Here is an 18,944-nt window from a genome sequence, read left to right as displayed (position 1 = left end):
CCTAGCCTCTACAATTATATAAACAATAAATGGCTTTTAATTAAGGTCTTCCAGCCATAGTATTTTGATAAGGCAACCTGAGCAGACTAAAATACTCCCTCATCTTGAAGGAGAATACCCTACAAAAGTTTCCAAAGAAAACAGTATGTGGCAGGTAAAAATTTTGAATCTCTAAAGTGTCTTTATCCTTACATTTGACTGTTACTTTGTCTAAGTAAGTAATCTAAGTTGAAAATAGTGTTCTTAGAATTTTGAACTCTTTCCATTGCTTTTAAAATTCCCATGTTGCTTTTCAGAAGTGCAAATGCATTCTAATTTCTGATGTTTTGAATGTAACATACTTTTTCTTAGTGATGTGTTGTGATAGGTATCTGTTTTCATCATTTTTGCTGGGTACTCAGTGAGTTTCAGTCTGGAAACTCTTGTCCTTTAAAAGGTACTGAGAAACTTCACTAATGATTTTCTCATTTCTATTTCTTTCTCTTTATTATTTTTATCTTGACTCTCTTGAATTGGTTTCTCAATATTCTTACCGTTATTTTTCTCTCTTCTATCTCTGTCTTTTGTTCTATTTTCCAGATATTGTCTTTTAATTGTATTATTGAATTTTGTTTTTTTCATTTCTGCAATCATGTTCTTAATATGTAAAAACTTATTTTAGTTCTATGAATACTGCTTTTTTTTGTTTTTTGTTTTTATAAAAAGGTATCCTGTTTTTATTTAATTTCTTCTCATATCTTTTAGGATAAAGATTAAAGTTGTTTGTTTTCTCCCTATGTTGTTTGTGTCTCCTTCAAGTTGCCTTTTTATGTTTACTTTTTAAAATCTGTACATTCTCATACTAGAAACTTTCCTGTGATCTTTGATAATTCTTGTTTTTCTACTGTAGATTAAATGTCAGACCACAAAGCTTAAATCTGGGGACTGTAGTGTCAGATGATCCTGATGGGTTGTTTTTTGGGAGAACCTTTTTGTTGCGATCTTTAGCTCTTTTGGGCTAATCTGATATTCAGTGTACTATTTGCCTGCCTGGAATGTGAGAGTCTTACTGCCAGTTTTGAGTGTCAAATGGGAGGTGAACAGAATTTTGGAGAAAGCACTTCTTAACATCATTATATGTCTTCATTATGTTTTTCTCATTTGTGACGATCATCCCTTATTCCACCTTTTACCCTTGTAAGAGAGAACTTCCGTTCTTTTTACTTTGGTTTCAGAGTGACATTTACCTATAAGATGGAGAGAGAGGCTTCTGGTGCTCTAACTGCCTCTTTTTTTCTATTTTAATTATAATTTTTTTATTTTACTGTTTTTATATTCACTCACATGCATATATATTGTTTGCACCCCTCTCCCCCTTTCTGGGCAGAAAATATTCCGCCCTCTTGTTCTCCAGTTTTAAGAAAGACATAGCATTTTTGCTAACTTGAGATAAAGATAGCTATACAGAGATTCCTAGCATTGCTTCCATGCACTTGTGTATTGCAACCCACATTGGTTCATCTCTACCAGAGCTCTTTATAATGGCCTGTGCCGGTTTAAGATTACTGTATTCTCTCCTCTACAGTGAGCACATCAACCACACTCAAGTTTTAGGTTTCCTTCCCTTTCCCTATACGTGTTCTTCCCTTAGTGTGTGACCCATGTCCAATAATACTACTGCATTTGTTTTGGGTCTGTAATCTGCATATGAGGGAGAACATGCAATTTTTGGCCGCCTGAGCCTGGCTAACTTCGCTTAAGATGACGTTCTCTAGTTCCATCCATTTACCTGCGAATAACAATATTTCATTCTTCTTCATGGCTGAGTAAAATTCCATTGTGTATAAATACCACATTTTCTTAATCCATTTGTCAGAAGTGGGGCATCTTGGCTGTTTCCATAGCTTGGCTGTTGTGAATAGTGCTGCAATAAACATGGGTATGCAGATGCCTTTGTAATAACCTGAGACACATTCCTTTGGGTATATCCCTAGGAATGGTATTGCTGGATTAAATGGCAGATCTATGTTTAGTTTTTTAAGAAGCCTCCACTTTGTTTTCCAAAGTGGTTGTACTAGCTTACATTCCCACCAGCAGTGTATGAGGGTTCCTTTTTCCCCATACCCTCGCCAACATTTGTTGTTGGTTGTGTCTTTTATGCTAGCTATTCCAACAGGAGTGAGGTGGAATCTTAGGGTGGTTTTGATTTGTATTTCCTTTATGGCCAGGGAGGGTAAGCATTTTTTCATGTGTTTTTTGGCCATTTGGATTTCTTCCTTTGAAAAAGTTCTGTTTAGTTCACTTGCCCACTTCTTTATTGGTTTATTGATTATTGGGGAGTTTAGTTTTTTGAGCTTCCTATATATTCCGATTATCAGTTCCTTGTCTGATGTACAGCTAGCAAAGATTTTCTCCCACCCTGTGGGTGGTCTTTTCAATTTGGAGACCATTTCTTTTGTACAGAAGTTTTTAATTTCATGTAGTCCCATTTGTCCATCCTTTCTGTTAGTTGCTGGGCTGCTTCAGTTCTACTGAGGAAGTCCTTCCCTATGCCTGTTGCTTCCAGAGCATTCCCTGCTGTTTCCTGTATTAACTTCAGAGTTTTGGTTCTGATATTAAGGTCCTTAATCCACTTTGAGTTGATACTAGTACAGAGTGATAGGCATGGATCTAGTTTCAGTTTTCTGTAGGCAGATAACCACTTTTCCCAGCAATATATGTTGAAGAGGCTGTCTTTTCTCCATTGTATATTTTTGGCTCCCTTGTCCAAAATAAGGTGGGCGTAACTGTGTGTCTTTATATCCGGGTCCTCTGTTCTGTTCTATTGGTTTTCATATCTGTTTTTGTGCCAGTACCATACAGTTTTTATTGCTATAGCTCTGTAGTATAGTTTGAAGTCAGGTATTGTGATACCTCAGGTGCCCAGTTTTGCCTTGGTAATATATGTGTACATATATAAATGTATATAAATACATACATAAAATATGTATTTATTTTAATGATTAGATATGACCCAAACTAAATTTATCAGTTTCTCCCTCAAACCTGTTGTGCTTGCAGAATTCCTAATTTCATCAAATGAAACCCCCTCTCACCTCCTGATAAAAATGTAAATCAGTATTGTCTTGGCTATTTGTGGTCTTTTGTGTTTCCAAATGAACTTTAGGGTAGATTTTTTCAATCTCTGTGATGAAGGTCATTCGGATTTGATGGGAATTGCATTGAACATGTAGATTGCTTTTGGTAGTATAGCCATTTTTACGATGTTGATTCTGCTAATCCACCATGAGCAAGGGAGATCTTTCTACCGTCTGTAGTCTTTTTCAGCCTCTTTCCTCAGTGGTTTGTAGTTCTACTGGTAGAGGTCATTTACATCCTTTGTTAAGTTTATTCCTGAGTGTCTGATTTTTTTTTTTTTGAGGCTACTGTAAATGAAATTGTTTTTCTATATTCTTTCTCAACTAGTTCATTGTTGGCATATAGAAAGGCTACTGATTTTTGTAAGTTGATTTTATATACTGTTTATGGTGTCCAGGAAATTTTGGGTAGAATTTTTTGGTTCTTTGAGATATGGACCATTGTCTTCTGCAAATAGGGATACTTTGACTTTACCTATTTGTATTCCTTTTATTTCTTCTTGCCTTATTACTCTGGCTAGGAATTCCAGGACTATTCTAACTACCTTTTGAACCAGTTTTACCTGGTTCTAATTTTAGACCACCCCTCTAAACTGCCTAATGCTGTGGTGTAAATTGTGTTGGCTTTTTGCTTTCCTGATCCTTAGCCTGGGATTCAGTTTTCTCAGGCCTGCTAAGTCAGTTACTATGTCAACAGATTCTTCCTAGCTTCTAAGCTCTGATTAATTTTTTCTTTATTTCTGTTCTTATATCCTTATGGGTTTATTCATCTGTCTCTCTCCATATGTAAATTTATCTTTACTATTTTTTGGGGAGAGTGAAATTATATATGTTCAGTCTTCCATTTTAATCTGGTAGCTAGCATACATTTCTTAAGAAGTTTGAATAATGTATTTTGAATAACATATTTATAGAACTCTTGTAACAATTCCAGGTCCTTCTGTAGGGCAGGGTTAGAGATCTTGGATCTAGTCTCACTGATATAGCACTTGGCTTGATTTTTTTTTTTTAATGGTTGGATGTGACCCAAATTAAGTTTATCAGTTTCTCCCTCAAACCTGTTGTGCTTGCAGAATTCCTAATCTCAGTAAGTGGAACCCCTTTTCACCTCTTGATAAAAATACAAGTCAGTGGTGGTATCCCTCATTTGTTTAAAACCCTTCAAGGGCTTTCTATTGTTTGTGGGATAAAAATCAACATCCTTTAGTTGGATTATAAAGCTGTGCATGATCTTGCCCCAGACCAGCCTTCTATTTCTGCACTTACTTTTGTGTTTCCTGTGCTTCATAGGACCACTTTCTTCCTCAAGGGCTTTGGGTTCTGTTGTTTCATTTGCCTGAAATTCTAATACCTACATTCCTCTCTACCACTTGCCATTCTCCCAGCTGTAATAATGCCCCAGGTTAAGTCCACTGCTCTTATTAATGTTCTTGGGCATACAGAACTGCTACTTTACAGTGTTTATCAGAATTATTCTAATGTAATTGTATACAGATTGTACACTATATGATACTATTAAGTTTAAATTCCGTAAGTCTGGTGACTAGACCTGTCTTGTTCATTGTTAAATCCTTAGGCTTGAATTTTATACTTTAATCAGAATAAATCATTAAAAATAAATAAGTGTAGGAAAACCAATTTGCTTTATTGATATACTTGGGAAAAAAGTTTTTGATTGTATACCATAATACCTAAATTTTAAGATAACTCTATAAGGTGTTTCAATTTTGACACATAATTTTGTAATTCTAAACCTCATTTTATTAATCTGCATTGAGGAAGTGTGATCTTTTTGATCTCTAAGATATCTTTCAACTGTACATTGTTCCTCAAAGAACCTCCCTTTTCCCCTTCTTTGCATGTCTTTTCCTGCTAACCTTTACTTCTTATATTTCCTCCATCTGATCCTTGTTCATCATTACATTCATATAATCAAAAAGCCTTGTTCTCTGTAATGTAAATGAATATATCTCTTGGTATCTGAACTGTCACTATCCAAATATTTGCTATAATGACTTGGAAATATCTAACCCAGTATTGACTGTGTTCAAATCCAAATATTACTAAAAGAAACCTGCATATGTTTTCATGGCCAAAAAACATAAGTTGCACACAAATCTGGGTCAGAGAATATGGAGTAGGTGTATTGTCTGTTATCAGCTGTTTTCCCAACAGAATTGTATTTTATGACCTTGTTGTTGAAAGATTTTATGCAATTTTGGTATTTTCGAAGGTAATGGGAAAAGCCTGTGAAAAGTAGGTGAGCCTAGGATGACTAGGAAAACTGAGAAGAAAAGACAGAAATAATAAAGGCTAGTAAAAGACAAAGGACAAAAAGACAAGAGACATAAAAATGTGGCCATGCATGTACTATGCATATGAATGTTATCTATTTGTGAGAAAGTCTTATAGTTTATTCTTAGTGTTCTTTGTATTCATTATGTATCTTTAGCAAATTACTGTTATTGTTTACTTACTTTACAGTACATGTTTGTAACTAGGATGAAAAATAAGTTGTATCTGATATTATATATTGTGTATAAACATACCCACTAACAAGTTCACTAGATATTAAATTATTTGTGACATTTAATATTATTTTTTAATATAGAGCTCTATAGGGTTTTAAAATATTTAACATATTTTAGGAAATTGAGAGTTTTAGAAGAACTTGATGTAAATTTTCTTACTTGAAATAAAATTTCTTTTAAAATAGAATGCACCCTCCTGTACTATCCAACATATTTTCAGGAGTGGATTATTAGGTTTGTATAAGGATATCTGTTTTATATATTTATGTTGGTTGTATTGCGAGAAAAAGCTAAACTTTTTAGCCTTGTATTATAGGTATTCCCTTTCACTCCACTTGAAGTTAGTGGATTTTTAGTTTCTCACTTCTGATTTAAGTCAGGTAGCTTGTGTCACGGTAGAGCTTGTTGAATTGGGTTGTTCACTTAACCACTGAGTTCCTGGATTCTTCAGAGGACCCTGTATTTCCTCCTTGATAGTTTTCACAGTATACTCAGTGATTGTTGTTTGAAACAGGCCACAGTTCAAAAAAGATGCATACTTAGTTATGGATTCTAATTTAGTTGGCACAGTGGAGAGAGATAGAGCTTTAAAACGACTTTTAATGTTACCAGACTCCTGAACAGTTTTCACTTTTAATGCAGTCCTCCTTCTTTTGCTCTCTTAGATAGAGAGAATGTCACAGTGTTGGTTATATAGACAGTCTTTAAAAGCTCAGAAACTGATCTCTCGATAGCGGTAAACTACTCTTTTCTTCCCCTCTCCACTTAGAATTACATTCCTTTGAAAGCTCTGATGCTTTTCCCCCACTGCAGCCCCTCTAAAGGAAATTGGTGAGATTCAATTCAAGCAGAGGCAAGCATTGATGTATATTAATATAGGATAAGGTACTAAATATAACAAAAAGAATATGCATGAAGTATTGTTTGAGATTCTTAATATAGTTCATTTTTTTTCTACCAGAAATAGAAACATGAGACAAGAAGAGGACTTCGGGTTTTGATCATTTAATATAGAACAGCATGGTCATGTTTTAAGGGACAGACTTGTATTTTTTTTACACTTTTCTTAAGTTACGCAATACTTCACTTTAAGGAAAACTTCCATATGGACTTTTTTCCTTCTAAGGATTAGCATATAAATGGATTATTTTATTTTGAGTAGTTGTATGTTTTTCCATTTAAGAGATTTAGTCTGGTCTATTGGAATTGAAGAGTTGGCTGTGATGACTGCCATCTGTCATCTTGACATTGGCTTTATTCATAAACTCCATTCAGTCATCCTGGCCATTTAGTTGCATAAGCAGTGCTTGGCCCAATATGGGAATTATGGGACTTATTCTTAATGCATGTCTAAGAAGAGCCTGTGGTCTACTCTGCCTGCTGTTTAATGGCACATCATGGGACAGTATAAACTGAAGCCGTGATGTGGAAGATTGGCGCATGATAGAACTATCATAGGAATTGTTTCCCAACTCAGCCATCTTCTTAAATACTTAGGTAACAGCAGTAAACTAAAATGAGTTCTTCTGTAAAGAGAAATTTTGCCTTTATCAAATGTGATTGTCTACTATAGATAAGTCAGGACTTCAAGAACTTTTAATTTTGTTTTCAGATAACTTATTCTGCCCTATGATAGAGAAGAATTAGAACCTCTGGGTTGAGTTATCATGTTGCTGAGACAGAGGGGGAAGCTGCAAAGAGACTGCAGATGTACACTAAAGGAAATTACTCACCAGAAGGAAGTGTGGCTAGCTCCTTTCTCTCCTCTTCTTCACTTAGGAAGAGTAATGGCAAGCATAGAGGATTTACTGACTAGATAACAGAGACCAAGTAGTATGGAAATTAAGCCCTGCTCTTAAGTTCAAAGATACTATAGTATGGACTCATAGTGATAGTATAATAATTTAAGGATTTAGACATATATTTCCATAAAAGCAAACACTTCTGATCTAATGGTTTTATATATTAAACTACTGAGTCATTTGTTAGTATCCTTATTATTCAACAAGGAGCATGTGCTCATATTGAAATCTACTAGGACCATTAATTTCTATGAATTATAATTTGCCATCTCAAAGGTTCCTTGTATGTTAGGTCAAAGCAAAGTTCACAGGCAATATGTGTTAGGTGGTTATCAGTATAAGAAAACTTTGGTTTGTTATTTGGGTGATGGTATTTTCTGATATTTTGACACAAGATGGAGGATAGAAAGGTAATGAAGAGATTAAATAACATTAAATTATTTTGATGGCTCAAATAGCCCAAAATGGCCTTTCCTTTATATGCTTTAAGAGTAAGTTTGTTGATGGCAGCTATGTTAGGTCTTAATCAGACAGCATTAATATATTTATAAAATAATTTGATCATCTATCTTTATATTATAGGCTGCTCCCCAGGAGCATGTTACAATTATTGCCGTTATTAAGAATCATCTCTATTGGCAAGTCTAACATTGTTTTTTCTACTGTAGCACAAATTGCCTATAAAAGATAGCCAAATGCACACTATATTTTTAAGCCTGTGTGGCAAGGGCAAGGATTTTATTATTTTTCAGAAAAATAACTCCTTCTAAAAATATCTTATATATTGGTTTGTTAATGTTATTAATCATGAATGCTATTAAAACAGTTTTGAGCAGTTTGGTCAAAAGAGAAATAGCCCTTTGTATGTTTAAAGCAGCTTATGTTTTTAGCTAATTTAAGTAGCATTGTTCTATTTTAAAGTTATGTAGATGTTTTTACTTCTATAATAAAATGGTGACTAATTATAAGCTTTTTTTTTTTTTTTTTTTTTGTACTTTGACTTTGAGTTCATAGCCCAAAGAAAGTCTGGCCATTGAAATTTCAGAATTCGGAAGAGTATGCCATTTCAAAGCCAGGTTTGCTCTGGAGTAGAAATAAAAACTCATAGATACATGAAAATACAGACCTATCTTTCCTCAACAGTTCAGACTTCTGCAGTTTACACCAATTACTTGTTGATAGTATATTTGTTTTTGTTAGGTTGGCACTAAGAGCAAGAGAAAGGCTGTTGAGATCAAATGAAACATCAGGATTTGTGTTAACTGAAAGAATTCCTGTAAGAATTCTATAAAACTTGCACTGGAAGGCCACAGACAAGCTCAGGATTTTACCAATTGAATTTGACTTACAACGTCAGAATTTTAAAAAACATGTGGCTGGTGGAGCGGCTCAAGTGATAGAATTCCTGCCTATCCAGCGTGAGGCCCTAAGTTCAAACTCCAGTACTGCCAAAATAAATAAATAAACAAACTTAGAAATAATCACAAGCAATATCACTACTGTTTAAAAAACACATGCCTTGTAAATGATGTGATTCATAAGCAACTCAGGAGCTCCTAAGGAGCTATAAGATACAACAGGAAATTTCTCACAGTGTCATTTTATTTGATTTTCTCCATATTTGGATCATAGACTTGTTCTTTTCACCTTTCCTTTACCCTTTTTATCTTTTTTCTTTTATTCATATGTGCATACAATGTTTGGGTCACTTCTCCCCCCTTCTCCCTGCACACTTCCTTACCCCACCCCCCCATCCCCTCCCTCTCCCCCGCTACTCCCTCGCTACCAGGCAGAATTTGCCCTTATCTCTAATTTTGTTGAAGAGAGAGTATAAGCAATAATAGGAAGGACCAAGAGTTTTTGCTAGTTGAGATAAGGATAGCTATATGGGGAATTGACTTGCATTGCTTTCCTGTGCATGTGTGTTACCTTCTCAATTAATTCTTCTTGAACTAACCTTTTCTGTAGTTCCTGGTCCCATTCTCCTGTTGGCCTCTGTCGCTTTAAAGTATTTGCATTAGTTTCTCTGCATTGAGGGCAGCAAATGTTATCTAGTGTTTTGGGTGTCTTACCTATCCTCATACCTCCCTGTGTGCTCTCGCTTTATCATGTGATCAAAGTCCAATCCCATTGTTGTGTTTGCCCTTGATCTAATGTTCGCATATGAGGGAGAACATACAATTTTTGGTCTTTTGGGCCAAGCTAACCTCACTCAGAATGATGTTCTCCAGGTCCATCCATTTACTTGCAAATGATAAGATTTCATTCTTCTTTATGGCTGCATAAAATTCCATTGTGTATAAATACCACATTTTCTTAATCCATTCATCAGTAGTGGGGCATCTTGGCCTTTTCCATAACTTGGCTATTGTAAATAGTGCTGCAATAAACATGGGTGTGCAAGTGCCTCTGGAGTAACCTGTGTCACATTCTTTTGGGTATATCCCCAAGAGTGGGATTGATGGATCATATGGTAGATCTGTGTTTAGATTTTTAAGAAGCCTCCAATTTTTTTCCAGAGTGGTTGTACTAGTTTGCATCCCCACCAGCACTGTAAAAGGGTTCCTTTTTCCCGCATCCTCCCCAACACCAATTAGTGGTGTTGCTAATGATGACTCTTCTAACAGGGGTAAAGTGGAATCTTAGTGTGGTTTTAATTTGCATTTCCTTTATTGCTAGAGATAGTGAGCATTTTTTCATGTGTTTTTTGGCCATTTGAATTTCTTCTTTTGAGAAAATTCTGTTTTGTTCACTTGTCCATTTCTTTATTGGTTCATTAATTTTGGGAGAATTTAGTTTTTTGAGTTCCCTATATATTCTAGTTATGAGTCCTTTGTCTGATGTGTAGCTGGCAAATATTTTCTCCCACTCTGTGGGTGTTCTCTTCAGTTTAGAGACCATTTCTTTTATTGAGCAGAAGCTTTTTAGTTTTATGAGGTCCCATTTATCTATGCTATCTCTTAGTTGCTGTGCTGCTGGGGTTCCATTGAGAAAGTCCTTGCATATACCTATTATTTCCAAAGAATTTCCTACTCTTTCCTCTACCAACTTTAGAGTTTGTGGTCTGATATTAAGATCCTTGATCCATTTTGAGTTAATCTTGGTATAGGGTGATATACATGGATCTAGTTTCAGTTTTTTGCAGACTGCTAACCAGTTTTCCCAGCAGTTTTTGTTGAAGAGGCTGCTATTTCTCCATCGTATATTTTTAGTGCCTTTGTCAAAGACAAGTTGGTTATAGTTGTGTGGCTTCATATCTGGGTCCTCTATTCTGTTCCACTGGTCTTCATGTCTGTTTTTGTGCCAGTACCATGCTGTTTTTATTGTTACTGCTTTGTAATATAGTTTGAAGTCAGGTATCGTGATACCTCCAGCATTGTTCTTTTGACTGAGCATTGCCTTGATTCTTGGCCTCTTGGGTTTCCATATAAATTTAATGGTAGATTTTTTTCAATCTCTTTGATGAATGTCATTGGGATTTTGATGGGAATTGCATTAAACATGTAGATTACTTTTGGGAGTATAGACATTTTTACTATATTAATTCTACCAATCCATGAGCATGGGAGATCTCTCCACTTTCTATAGTCTTCCTCAACCTCTTTCTTCAGAAGTTTATAGCTTTCCATGTAGAGGTCTTTCACATCCTTTTGTTAAGTTTACACCTAAGTATCTGATTTTTTTGAGGCTATTGTAAATGGGATTGTTTTCATATATTCTTTCTCAGTTTGTTCATTACTAGTGTATAGAAATGCTAATGATTTTTCTATGTTGATTTTATATCCTGCTACCTTGCTATAGCTGTTGATGATGTCTAGGAGCTTTTGAGTAGAGTTTTTTGGGTCTTTAAGGTATAGGATCATGTCGTCTGCAAATAGAGATATTTTGACAGTTTCTTTACCTATTTGTATTTCTTTTATTCCTTCTTGCCTAATTGCTCTGGCTAGGAATTCCAGTACTATGTTGAATAGGAGTGGAGATAATGGGCATCCTTATCTCGTTCCTGATTTTACAGGGAATGGTTTCAGTTTTTCTCCATTAAGTATAATTCTGGCTGTAGGTTTGTCATATATAGCTTTTATAATGTTGAGGTACTTTCCTTCTATTCCTAGTTTTCTTAGAGCTTTTTTCATGAAATGGTGTTGAATCTTATCAAAGGCTTTTTCTGCATCTATTGAAATGATCAAGTGGTTTTTGTCTTTGCTTCTGTTAATGTGCTTTATTACATTTATTGATTTTCATATGTTGAACCACCCCTGCATTCCTAGGATGAAGCCTACTTGGTCGTGGTGAATGATGTTTTTGATGTGTTGTTGAATTTGGTTTGCCATTATTTTATTCTGGATTTTTGCATCAATAATCGTTAAGGAGATTGGCCTATAGTACTCCTTTTTGGAGGTGTCTTTGCCTGGTTTTGAGATAAGTGTAATACTGGCTTCACAAAGTATGTTAGACAGTTTTCCTTCCCTTTCTATTTCATGGAACAGTTTAAGGAGGGTTGGTATTAGTTCTTCTTTAAAGGTCTGATAGAACTCAGCAGAGAATCCATCAGGTAGTGGACTTTTCTTTTTGGGGAGACTCTTGATTGCTGCTTCAGTTTCATTTTGTGTTATAGATCTATTCATGTGATTAATGTCCTTTTGGTTCAGTTTCAGATGATCATAAGTATCTAGAAATCTGTCCATTTCTTCAAGATTTTCAAATTTGTTTTTAATATAGGTTCTCAAAGTAGTCTCTTGTATGCACATATAAATAAAAGAAAAAAAATTTAAAAAAGCAAAGTAGTCTCTGATGATTTCCTGGACTTCCATGGTGTTTGTTGTTATCTCCCCTTTTGCATTCCTGATTTTACTGATTTGGATGTTTTCTCTCCTCATTTTAGTCAGGTTTGCCAGGGGTCTATCAATCTTATTTATTTTTTTCAAAGAACCAACTTTTTGTTTCATTAATTCTTTGTACGGTTTTTTTGGTTTCTATCTTATTGATTTCAGCTCTTATTTTTATTATTTTTCTCCTTCTATTTGTTTTGGGATTTGCTTGTTCTTGTTTTCCTAGGAGTTTGAGATGTATCATTAGGTCATTGATTTGAGATCTTTCAGTCTTTTTAATATATGCATTCACGGCTATAAATTTTCCTCTCAGGACTGCCTTTGCTGTGTCCCATAGGTTCCAGTAGGTTGTGTTTTCATTTTCATTGACTTCCAAGAACTTTTAATTTCCTCTTTTATTTCATCAACGACCCATTGTTCATTAAGCAATGAGTTATTCAGTTTCCAGCTGTTTGCATGTTTTTTGTCTTTATTTTTGTTGTTGAGTTCTAATTTTATTGCATTGTGATCAGGTAGAATGCATTGTATAATTTCTATTTTCTTATATTTGCTGAGGCTTGATTTGTGCCCTTAGGATATGATGTATTTTTGGAGAAGTTTCCATGGACTGCTGAGAAGAATGTATATTGTGTAGAAGTTGGATGAAATATTCTGTAGACATCAACTGGGTCCATTTGATCTATGGTATGTTTTAGATCTAGGATTTCTTGATTTTTTGTTTGGATGACCTATCTATTAACGATAATGGCGTGTTAAAGTCTCCCACAACCACTGTGTTGGAGTTAATATATGCTTTTAGGTTCTTTAGGATATGTTTGATGAAATTGGGTGCGTTGATATTGGGTACATATAGGTTGACAATTGTTATTTCCTTTTGGTCTATTTCCCCTTTTATTAGTGTGGAATGTCCTTCTTCATTTGTTTGATCAATGTAGGTTTGAAGTGTACTTTGTCAGAGATAGGTATTGCTATTCCTGCCTGTTTTCTGGAGCCATTGGCTTGATAAATTTTCTTCCAGCCTTTCATCCTAAGCCTATACTTATTTCTATTGATGAGATGGGTCTCCTGTAAGCAACAAATTGTTGGATGTTCCTTTTTAATCCAGTTTGTCAAATGGTGCCTTTTCTTGGGGGAATTAAGTCTGTTAACATTAAGTGGAAGTATTGATAGGTATGTAGTGTTCATGTCATTTAGATGTCTTAGTTGTTTGAGGGTTTGATCGTGTGTAGCTAAATCGATGTTATGCTCTACTTTCTTGCTTTTTTTTTTTTCCCTGTAGTTTGGTACTGCCTACCCTTCATGATTATGTTGGGTTTCACTTTCTGTGTGCAAAATCCCCTGAAGAATCTTTTGTATTGGTGGCTTTGTGGTCATATATTGTTTTAGTTTCTGCTTATCATGGAAGACTTTTATTGCTCCATCTATCTTGAATGATAGTTTTTCTGGGTAGAGTATCCTCAAGTTGAAGTTATTTTCATTCAGTGTCCGGAAGACCTCACCCCAACTTTTTCTTGCCTTTAGTGTTTCTGTTGAGAAGTCTATTGTGATTTTGATGGGTTTACCTTTGTATGTTATTTGTTTTTTCTCTCTTACAGCCTTCAGTATTCTTTCTCTAGTCTCTGTATTTGTTGTTTTAATGATAATATGTCATGGGGTAGTTCTATTTTGGTCAAGTCTGTTTGGAGTTCTGGAGGCTCTTGTACCTGTATGGGCATAGTTTTCTCTAGATTTTGGAAATTTTCTGTAATTATTTTATTGAATATATTACGTATTCCTTTTCCTTGTACCTCTTCTCCTTCTTCAATGCCCATCATTCTTAGGTTTGGTCTTTTGATGGAGTCAGTAAGTTCTTGCATTTTCTTTTCACAGGTCTTGAATTCTTTAACTAATAGTTCTTCGGTTTTTCCTTTAATTACCATTTCATCTTCGAGTTCTGAGATTCTGTCTTCTGCCTGTTCTAGTCTGCTGGATTGGCCTTCCATTTTTTTATGCATTTCTGTTTCATTCATTTTTCTGAGGTTTTCCATATCCTGAATCGCTTCCTCTTTAATATTGCCTATTTTCATCCCAAGTTCATTTATGTATTTATTGTGTTGCTTGTTTCACTTTGGTGTTTATACAGTGCTTCTGTAGTTTCTTTTATTTGTTCTTGTGTTTTCTCAAATTGTCTATTTTTGTTGTCTTGGAATTTCTTGAGTGTCTCCTGTACATTTTGGTTGACCATATCAAGTATCATCTCTATAAAATTCTCATTGATTACTTGCAGGATTTCTCCTTTAAGAGTGTTCTTGTGGGCATCATTGGGTTCTTTGGCATAGGTTATCTTCGTTTTGTTGGAGTCTGGATCTGTGTATTTGATTTCTTCATTTCCCCCTAGTTCCTGGTGGTCTGCTTCTCCCAAGCAGATTAGGCGCTGGCATCTGGCGGTGTGAGAGCCCTGCTGTTTTCTCTGTTTAATGTGGAGTGGGGATGCTATGTGTGGGTTGGGGGTGTGCAGGTGTTGGAGTTTTGCCTTTTCTTGGTGGTTTTTCCTGCAAGGTGTATCTCCAGCATCTCTCCAGGATTTTACTTTAGGAAGCACGCTTTCTGCTTCCTTCCTCTAGTCGCCATCATGGAATCTCAGTCTCCTTTACCCTTGATTCTGCTTCCAAGCAGATCTCTACTTACTCCCCTACTATAAATATTTTGATACTTTAATAAATCTGGAAGAGAAGAGTTACTTCCCTCCTAAGAAAAAAAGTTACATATATATACACTTAGTGGAATTTCTAGCTCTATCATATAAGTTTCATTTATCATCATAATGTGAGAGGACCTGATGCTGCTTTCTCCCGACAAAAGGATTAATGTAAGTGTAGTTTCTTCTTATTGTTTTCTTGCTGAGTACTTACTCAGTTTCCAGAGTTTGATTTTTTAGACTTACTGGTGTACTAAATGACCTAGTATTTTGAATGTTGTTTTGAAATTACTTGGTAATAATGGATTGCATTGATTTCTTTAAATGAGCTTCTCTTTTAAGTTTTCTTCGCTTTTTTTGATAACCATCTGTGTTGGACTTCCCTGCTAAAACCAAAGTAGAATTACATTAACATAAACTATGAGCAGTTATGAAGTTATATTTGTATGAATTGCTTTATTATTTTCTCATGTCTTTTGTGCTATTCTTCCACCATAAATAATTAGAGAATTACTCTCATTTTGATTCCTATTTCAAACATTGGATCATACAGTCCCTTTCTTACGATTTTCACTGTGACTAAACTAGTAGGGAATTTAATCATCCCTTCACCCAGTCCATTACATTAGTCTTCCATTTGTCAAGACCTCTGTTCTCTTAACTTCACTTGATAAAATTGGCCACATTTTCTTAGCCCCTTCATTGGCTTCCCATTGTCTAAGCAGTGATTTTTAAACATAAAATCTGTGGAACCCTAGGACCCCAGTACCCCCCAGCTGTTAAATTAAAGCTATTTTTATTTGAAAAAGCCCAAAAGACACAGTATGGTTATTCTGTGTTTGTAATGTGGCAGACAGAAACCTAGAAAGATATAAGCCTATCACCTCAGAAGAAACAACTAACAGTACTTCTTGCTAATGATACAATCTGTTACTAAATAGGGCTGGTACAGAGGATTATGCTTGTAATCACAGCTACCTGGGAAGTGAAGATGAGGAAGATCATGGTTCGAGACCAGCCCAAACAAAAACATAGTAAGATTCCCATCTCAACAGAAAAGCTGGGCATGGTGGCACATACCTGGGATAGCTACAAGGAAGGGCAGCCTGCACAAAAAATGGGAAACCCTACCTGAAAAAGAACTAAGGCCAGAAGGGCTGGGGCATGGCTCAAGTGGCAGAGCACCTGCCTAGGAAGCACAAAACCCTGAGTTCAAAATTCCAGTGCTGCCAAAAAAATGTATGACTAAAATGAAATTTAGAATTTTGGAAAACTTGGATTTGCTATGTTGAACTTTACAGTTTCCCAGTATATAAAGACCTTTCTGATGAGATCAAGGCTTGTGTGAAGATTAGTGAATGTGATTTTTTTTGGTAGTATGAAAGTGCAAAGTGTCAATATTTGGAAGATCTGCAAATCTGATTTTACTAATATTTTCTAAATGATCAGTGTATGATGCTTAAAAACTCACGGAAGAGCACATGGGGTAAAAGAGACACTCAAAAGACAAGAATACTGTCCATAATTATTTAAAAATACTCTCCCACTTCTACCTACATATCTGAATCCAGATTTTCTCCTTACATATCAACCAGAACAATATAAAGCCATAGACTAAGTGTAGAACAGATATGAGAATGAGGATGTCTTCTATTCAGCCAGCCTTTAAAGAGACTTGCAAAAATGTAAAATAGTATCAGTGTCCTAATTTTTTTGAAAATCATTACCTTTGTTTAGCAATGTATTTTTATGTTAACATGGAATATGTTTGTTAGTGTTAAGTGATTATATATTTTTTTTAATTTCTCTTTTTTGGTTTCTAATATGTTAGGTATGTATACAGCCCACATAAACAAACCCTCTTTGACATTCTCAATAATTTTCAAGAGTCCCAACATATCTTGAAAGTAAAGTTTGAGAACTGTTAATATACAGAATAATGTTGACCTTAAAGGTGGTACTGTCTCTAGGAATCCATTGAGTTACCTCAGATTCTTTTGTAATGTTTTTTAAATTATTTAATTTTGTAATGAGGCCAGCATGTAATGTTCTTAGTATTCTCATAGGAGTGGGACACCGCAAATCTAAAATTGTTTCTAATTTTGCTGTTAAGATTCTTCGTTTGATTCTGCTAGTTATCCTTTTCTCTAGTGAAAAGGATATTAAAAGTAATTGGAAGTCAGAAATTAGAAGTAAGACACTAGAGTGAGAAAACAAAAGATTGGTGGAATAAATAAGGTGAAATAGGGCCAAATTCTCTATTCCTATCCTGTATTTGATTCTAGAAACAAGCCTATATTGTGATAAAAATCTAAACATTTGTCTAAATCATTTCAGTATAATCAATTTTGTTGTTGTTTATTGGTGGTATTGGGTTTTGAACTTAGGGCCTCATGCTTGCTTGTCAAGCATTTTACCACTTGAGCCATACCTCCAGTGCATTTCCTTTTAGTTATTTTTCAAATAGGATCTCACTCTTTTTATCCGTGCTGTTCTCAGACAGCAATCCTTGCCCTATGCCTCCTATGTAACTGGGACCACAGGCATGAACTACCATGTCTGACTTGTTCTTTGACACACGGTCTTGCTAATTTTTTACCTGGACTGACTTAGAACCATTATCCTCCTATATCTGTCTCCTGAGTAGCAGCTCAGTTACAGGTGTGAGCCACCAGACCTGGACAAATGATCATATATGTGTTTAAAGGGTTAAAAACCAACTTATTTAAAGCTTTTCATGATAACTTTGAAAAACTTTAAAATTATTTAAGGTGCAGTGCTAACGTAAATATAATTTAAGATGCTTAGACTCCACAGGGAGAAATGGAGATGTGGAAGGGACATGCTATAAATAAAGTGTATAACGGTGCTATGCATGATGCAGAAGGGATCGAAGCAGAAAATTAAGCTGGGGGCTGGAGTAGTCAACTCCTAAGAATTAGCAACATGCCTAACCAAGCCCTAGGAGCATTGTTAGTTCTTGAACCTGGAATTATCTTTGGAAGGTAAAATACTCCCTAAAATATGAAAAGCAACACGTTTAGATTTACACAGGATAGGAAGTTAAACCTGAAGGAAAGATAAAATTGGACCCATAAGGGGATGTCAGAAGAGAGACATACACCTAACTACTTTGAGTCCCGACTCATTGCTTACTTTATACAGAAATGTGGCATTCAGGAAATCATTTGGATTTATTGAACTTATGTTTGTTTTCTAATCTCTTCAATGTGGGTTGCTCCTAAAGCTCATGACTGAACAGTAATGCATAAAGCATTTTAGATAATCACTGCAGTATGTTTTGAGAGGAATTAGTTATTCATAGGTAAAGAACTTTTCATATATATTGAGCTCTCATAAAGCCTTCATTCAGTAGAGCTAATGTATATTTGTGATTAAGATGTGTTCCACATTTCACAACAACTCAAGTGAGTGAGCAGTTCACTGTAAAAAATTTAAAATATCATTGTAATATAATCAGTTGATATTTGAAAGGAAATAGGGCCAGGTGTGATGGCACACTCTGTAATCCCAGCTTCCACAGAGGTAAAGGCAGGAGGATGGTGAGTTCTAGGCCACCCTGGGGAAATGTAGCTGGGAGACCTTGTCATTGAAGACAAAAGGGTAAGGTTGTCACTCTAGTAGTGCTTGCTGTGCGTGATGTAAAAGGCCCTGGGGTCTTCATCCTCAGCACCACAAAAATAAATACATAGATAAGTTTTAAAAAGAACATTTGAGAATTGTTGAAACATTTCACTTTATAAGAAACAGGATAAAAATACATTTAAACACCTATAAGAAACAATGAAAATGCATTTAGAATTTTCCTTGAGGAACTTGGTTTCTATTTTTCAAAGACCTTACTGGCCTCTAGTGGTAATATGATGCTACTGTTCAAACATTTCCAATTCTTAGGGTGTAGATGTACTCTGCTAGTAACTTTACTCTTCAACGATATTCTCTAAGTGTACGTGTAACATTATCTTCCT

The 18,944-nt window shown here is 35.2% G+C and overlaps 1 protein-coding gene across 6 annotated transcripts in view; it reads left to right on the top strand.

Annotated features, from left to right (window-relative positions):
* Rasal2 (RAS protein activator like 2) overlaps positions 1-18,944 on the top strand; it is a 330,973-nt gene that overhangs the window by 132,940 nt on the left and 179,089 nt on the right. The gene's annotated exons all lie outside the window — the stretch shown is intronic.

Source organism: Castor canadensis, chromosome 11, assembly GCF_047511655.1.
Source record: "Castor canadensis chromosome 11, mCasCan1.hap1v2, whole genome shotgun sequence".
NCBI classification, from domain to species: domain Eukaryota; kingdom Metazoa; phylum Chordata; class Mammalia; order Rodentia; family Castoridae; genus Castor; species Castor canadensis.
This window is presented reverse-complemented; position numbering and strand designations above follow the sequence as displayed.